The sequence below is a fragment of the Penaeus japonicus genome, unplaced genomic scaffold (assembly GCF_977035675.1).
Source record: "Penaeus japonicus unplaced genomic scaffold, GWHDUDI00000001_assembly GWHDUDI00000038, whole genome shotgun sequence".
Classification (NCBI taxonomy): Eukaryota; Metazoa; Arthropoda; class Malacostraca; order Decapoda; family Penaeidae; genus Penaeus; species Penaeus japonicus.
This window is the reverse complement of record NW_028234440.1, coordinates 6,356,158-6,363,657: the sequence shown is the minus strand read 5'-3', so window position 1 is coordinate 6,363,657 and position 7,500 is coordinate 6,356,158.

The following is a 7,500-nucleotide window of genomic DNA, read 5'->3' as shown; positions in this document are numbered from 1 at the left end:
TTGCACAATTTAGGCATACTAGTGGCTCTTCGTTCTATTTTTTTCACTACGTGACAGTGATATCTGGAGAAGTACCTCCTCATTTTAGGTTAAAAGTGTAGAATGTTAACCTAATTTTTATTTAAGTCGTGAACCGCTCGCGCGTACTTAAATAACCCTTGTCTATCCCGCCTCATATGGTAACGGTTGGGACAATTATCGCCACGTTAGTATTGTCTAAGTGTGTATTTTGTGATCGTGAACAACGTCAGCACTAAGAGGAACACGGCAATCGCAGTGAAGCTACTTCTCTTCTCTCAGCAACAAAAGGTAAGTCACTTTAAGGTTGCTAGACACTGTATCTCCTGTGTTTCCCTGCCCCCCCCTCCCCATTGCAATTTTTTTTTCTCCCTGTTTATTGTAAAATCCACCCCCGTTATTCCCCCGCCCTCCCACCCACGCTTTCTCATCTAATTAGTGATAATTTTTTCTACGTATCGTTTCGTTAATTTCAATAAGTAACTTTTCGTTAACATTCGGTAACGTAATATTTCACATCATTACTTTATGTCTCCCGATGTGTACGTTATTCGTTCTTTTTACTATGCTACGAATGTTTAACAATTATTCTATGTTATTTTACGTTTGTTATTATTAACGTTTCAACGTTATTCGTATTCTCATAGAAATTCACATAAAGGTGTGACATTAGTCTTTCATACAAAACCGATAAATTAACTATGTTTCGTTTACTTATTCTATTATTCTACGCTTTGATTGCTCTACGTTATCTTGTGTGTATTTACGATTACATTTTACTACGTATGATGCATGAGTTGTTTTTATGTGCGTTAGTTAAGTATATAACTGTAAATCACATCATATTCTTATGGCAATAACTTCGAAATTTCTTATGTAGAATTTCTGATGTCTGTGTGATTTTCTTACGTTTTCGTTCCTATGCGAAATTTAACATATCGTATTTCTTCGAACAAAAATATATTCAGTTACACGTTTCAGATTCGTTACTTGATCTCGTGTGATTATTTTTCTTGTGAATTTATATATTTTCCTTTATTGAATATGGTTTATACTATGTATTCGTGGAAATGTAATTCACTTTCCGTTAGCATTTAATATATTTGCTCTTTTATTATTAGACTTTAATATAATTTCTTTAATTCTTGCTTTAATATGCATTTAATTATTAAATGTATTTTGCATATGACCTGACCTCACTTGACCCGTACCCGTTCGTATGGTCAATCTGAACATAAAACTTTGACAATGTGTTCATTTTCTCGCGACCATTCTGTCCCTTATGGTCAATTTCATGTCCGTGTTATCTTGGAAAATGGTTTCACACGTGACCTTTCGGTCACTTCATGACCGCGTTCTGTATGTGACCTTATCCTATGTCATTCTTGCACGTGTGAATTTGTAAGAAAATCGTTAACGAATATTAAGAATTATATGTGTCTTAACTCTGATTTTCTCTACATTTTAATTTATTTTATTGTCTGCATATACGTTTGTATATTTCTAATGCATGACTTATATATCTGCATCTCCTGTAACATGACATACTTTGTCATTTGTGAATCGTTTAATGGTCACACTACTGACCTCACTCGGTCACGTTGTAATCCGATAATTGGAATTACAATTTCAACTGTCTTTGTGAAATTATAATTCTCAACATTCGACAGTCTATGTTTTTTATAATTTTGTTCACTTTTATGACTTTGTGGACTTATGATTGTTAATTCATTACAATCTCTATGACAATTATTTCATTTCTTAACATGTTTCATCACTTCATATTATGATTTATCATCACATTTAGCTAGAAATGTTGACAGATGCATGTTCGTTTCTTAGCTTTATTCCTATTTCATTGTATAGTCATATTCGACTATCGTTGCATTTTTCATTGCATTATTGATTATTGTTACTTCCATATTTCATTGTTTAATTGCAAGTAACTTTAATCCTTGTATGGTATGATTGTCATTATTTTTAATTTTAAGCAATTGTCGACTTCGACAACATTAAACATATATGTTATCATCATCGGCCTCTCCGAGTTTCCGACCTTTCGAAACATTTCATGGGTCAATCGGAACGCCATATATCTTATCATGATATTACGAACGTTCACTAGGACAGTCAGGAAAAGGTTTACTTATCATTTCATATTTTACAGCTTTTCAGCTTAATTTGCCTTTCTCCAGCTACTGTACCTCACTTATCGGGCCTTCATTGCATGACGCCCATTGCATATGCATCTCACACCCTAATTTCGCGTATCTATGGTACCACAATTGAATAAACCGCGAATTACGGGTTATTTTTCGCACTCCGGTGCATCGCGCCTTCGGAGATCTTGACAACCTGACGTCACAATTAATTCTCTCAAACAGAGACAGCGCGCTTATCACTTATCAGACGTTCCAGGCTTGCTAACTCCGCATTTTATTAGCTATGCACATATTAATGGTATTTCTTTCAGTTGCCCCGATCTTGGCTATTACGCCGCACCTTATTTCAGAAGGACGAGTTCGGCCACGCAATTGAAATATCTTAGCATAGTCTAATAATTCATCATATTTATCTTTGTTCTCGAGCTAAGACAGCGTTTCCCCACGGGACGAGTTCAATTTGGCGCATGATCTCACCGACCACTAGCATGGTCAATCAAAATAAATCACCTATTCCGTAACGGAACGACCTCCAGGTCAATATTATATTAATAATGTTTTTTATTTCAGCTTATTTAACATTCATTTTTTCCAGTCTCATCCAATCTGACTCAGGTCGTGCCTTCTAATTAATTGAAGGACTGGATTCGGTTGATATTTGGATTATTTTTTTCTTTCATATGCATACTCATGATATTTTTTTTACCCACTTTGCCTCAAATCTTGACTTCCGGTCACGCCTATTTAAAGGATTAGATATGGTTGGTAATTTGGCTAATTATTTTTTTTACATGCATCATACACATTTACATTGTTCTCCCTAATTTGCTACTGACCTTGGCTCATTTGCCGTGCCTTCACTCCCCGAAGGACTAGACTCAGTTAGTAAATGGAAGAATTACATCTTAACTTATCATTTTTTTCATTACTCATCACTTATCAAAGCAGACACATATTTTGCACATAGTTCATCCCTCGATGAATCCGGTCTGCTACTGCGTAAGTATTGTCAGCAAATAACATGAACTCAGGTAAATACTTCCTATTTCTTGTTATTGCCAAATCATATGATTTTGTTGCATATATGATTATTTTTCAATATGAAGTACTATTTTCGATATACCTTGCAGATAGTTCCTGCTGGTAACTACTACATCTGTCGACTACCAGGACCATTCTATGCTGTATACGGTTCCTGAGGCAGTCAACTCATTGCATTGTTGCAAATCTCGGGTTCATCCTGAAGCCCGGGACTCCTAATGATTTTTTCCCCAGCCTGATCTTAAACAGATACCTGACTTGCAACAGCTGATGACTCGAGCTTGGTCGCGTGTTGGTTGCATCGCACTACGAGCAAGTTACCGCATCACCCGATGCCTATTCGCAAGTCGTACTCTTGTATTTTTTTGTACTATATTTACCATTACTGGATATACCAATTTATGAGTATATACTATAACTTAGCATAACTTCCTTGCTAATTTTTTAATCGTTTTAAACATTATGACATAATAATATGTTAATAATTAGCAATGCACTTATTGTATATATACTTTTGATATCTTTTCAATTTATATTGCATGTTATTTTCAGCTAGTTAATTCATAACTACTATTACCCATTATCTTATAACATGCATCTGTATAATTTTTGATCCTACGCCCTTTACCCTGTCCCCTCTACAACTATCGTATGCACTAGTTACGTGTATAAAGTCTTTCAGATACGATAGTGATGGATGCAGAAGGGCATGTCAACCAGACGTGTCAATCCTGTAACCAGCGCAGCCCATCTCGAAGCCTGCACTGATTGCACAACCGTGTGATCTTGTGCAATAATCGAGACGTTGCCCCGGCATTTCCTGATCTCTTCGTATATTTTCAAGAGCTCCACTGATCACGGATCTCCTGTTTTCTCTGCTAAGTATCGCTGATTTTGGCATTCTTATTTCGTTATATCTAATTTTCTTACCAAATCGGGACGATTTGGGGTAACGTGGTCGAGCGATATGAAGGTCTTATTGTATATGATAAAGATTCAAAATTCATATCGAAGCAATAATTAAATATTTCTAGTTACTTAAACACAATGTCTCCCAGTTCCAGGTCAGTCCTGAATGCCCACGTTCGGAGGGCGTGGCCAAGGTCCTGCCTCATTACCACGTGGACCAATCACCGCCGGGTCGGGCAGCTCCCTGACCAATTAGAAGAATTGTCGCTGCCCCTCGCACTGACCCGGTATCTCCCTCAAAATAGGTCATTGATAGATTTAGACAGAATTAGTTCGACCTTCAAGTCGAGAGGTCCTTCCTCTCCCTTCACCTCCTCAAGGATTCCAGGTAGACAGTGTTTTAGTGCCTTTAGTGACTTAGCTTATTTCATATACTGTGCATTGCCTGTGTTTTCCTTAGAGTTGTGTTTTCCTTAGTGTTGTGTTTATATTAGCGTTATTGATATACTTATAGCTTAGGTCTCGTTAGCTTTGCGATAGGCTTAGCTTCCCCTTTGCGTGTATATATCGTGCCTCCCTTGTAATTAATGTTATATATATATATATCTTGATTTTATAATATATTGTTAATGTTTTCGCTACCGTGTTTCACGTAATCCCTTTATATATTATGTGTGGGAATTAGATCACTCTCTGCTCGCCACATATTCGGGTGCCAGCGACTGGACCCGTTTTGCCAATTACACAAATAGTGTTAGTATTTAGGATATATACAATTTACACAAACTGGTCGTAGTAGGGACACATCTTAATACCATCACATATATATATATATATATATATATATATATATATATATATATATATATATATATATATATATATATATTTATTTATTCATCTATATATACACACATATACATATACATATACGTATATGTATATGTACACACAAGATCCCACATCTGAAACCACTGACACACAAACGAAGCTTCCACCTCCGCGCTGACCCCATCGCCTGGAGCCGGATAACGACGAGCGCCACTCGATCGCTGCGAATAATTCACTGTAAGCCAAAAGATCCTCTTTGGGGAAAGTCTGGCTAAGCTTTCGCGAGCTGTCACACGAAGGGCAGATTCTTTTTATAAGTCTGACTAGAGTTTACTAACTTACTGTAAAAATAGCGGGAAGTAAGGTTAGGAGTCGAGAATTAGAAGTATCACTCTCTCTCTTTCTCTTTCTTTTTTTTATTTCCTCATACTTCTTCCCTTTTCATCTTTCTTTCTCCTCTCATCTCGATTTCTTTCACTTCCTCCACTTTTTCTTTTCTGTATTTTTTTTCTCTTTCTTTACCCCTCTTTTCTCTCGCTTTTTATTTATCTTTCTATCTCTACCTTTCTCTATCTATATCTAATTTTATCTTTATATATCGACACTTTATCTATCTTTATCCCCCACTCTCTCCCTAAAAGCATATAGACATATTTCAAAAGTAGGCCAACTACAGCTGAAGTTTTGAAAATTCGTTAGGAAGCTAATGCGTTGTCCTCAACCCAGACGCTATTTGATAAGTTTCATTTTTCATTGAGACTCAGCCCCTATACATTGCATTTTGCAACGTTTTTGACTGGCGAATTTTTAGTATTCTGTGATTGTTCCTACTTCCAGAATGCACACACACACACACACACACACACCGACACACCGACACACACACACACACACACACGCACACACACACCGACAAACACACACACACACACACACACACACACACATACCGACACACACACACACACACACACACACACACACACACACACACACACACACACACACACACACACACACACACACACACACACATACACACACACACGCACACACATACAACACGCGCGTGCGCGCTAATACAGTCAGCATCAAAATTGTTTGTTGTCGACGCTCACAATTATCAAAATCAAAATGCGCAGATCTGAACCGCGACAAATGAGCAAATATCACAGTAAGCTTGTGGTTTAATCTCTTGCATTTTCTTACGGCTGGAGAAAGAGGTGAAGGAGGGAGAGGAAGAGAAAGAAGTAGAAAGAGAAGGAGGTGAAAGAGAAGGAGGTAGAGGAAGAGAAGGATTGGAAAGAGCAGAAGGCGAAAGAGGGAGACCGAGAAGGAAGCGAAAGAGAAGGAGGTAGAGGAAGAGAAGGAATGGAAAGAGAAGGAGGCGAAAGAGAAGGAGGGAGAGGAAGAGAAAGAATGGAAAGAGGAGGCGAAAAAGAAGGAGCGAGAGGAAGAGAAGGAATGGATAGAGAAGGAGGTGAAAGAGAAGAAGGGAAAGGAAGAGAAGGAATGGAAAGAGAAGGAGAGAGAGGAAGAGAAGAAATGGAAAGAGAAGGAGGCGAAAAAGAAGGAGGGAGAAGAAGAGAAGTAAGTGAAAAAGGGAGACAAAGAAGGAAGTGGATAGAGAAGGAGGCGAAAGAAGGAGACCGAGATGGAGGGAGTGGAAGAGAAGGAAGTGGAAAGAGAGGGAAGTGAAGAAGGGAAACAAAGAGGAGGTAAAGGAGAGTAACACAAAAAGAGGTAGAAAGAGAAGGAGGCGAAAGAGGGAGACAATTGAGTAGGCGAAAGAGGGAGACCAAGAAAGAGGTAGAAGGAGAGAGACCAAGAGGAAGGCAGAAAGAGAAAGACGGGAAGGAGAGAGACCAAAAAGCAGGTGAAGAAGAGAGACCGAAAAGAAAGAAAGAAAGAGGATGAGGGAAATCGGGGAGGAGGTGGAAAAGGCCGTGGAACAAGATGCGGAGGTGAATCCTCGGTGAAGAAGAGGCAAGCCAAGTGTTTTATCTTGTGCGTTTCTGCAGATAGAAAAGAATGTCTAAGAAAAATATAAAAATAACAGAATTGAAACATCTGAGCGCGCAGGATGGAGCACACAGACTAACTGAAATAGCTGGGGGAAATAATCTGTTAGATAACACTTTTTTGAAGAGAAGGGCGAAGTTGGGTCAACAAAAACATTGGGAGAAATCACGCCACAATAGTCAAAAATCTTTCCTGGACTGTCAGAACGTATATTTCAACATTACAAGAGACCTCATGGGAACAGAGTAACTTTTTTTTAGGGATGGGGAGGGGGAAGGCCCGGAAGGGGGTACTTGCTTGCGTGTGTATTTGTGTGAATGTATGTGTATGAGTGTATGTGCCTTGTGTGTATGTGTACATACACACACCGAACAATCTTATGAACGAATATTTCTACATGCAAGTAGCAATCTTAACAAAAAATATAATGACACAGCGGGTAATCTGTGGATCAACCTCTTTCGCCGTTTTACTCTTCATGTCACACAAACCCTTGGAAATTCCATATCAACCTGTC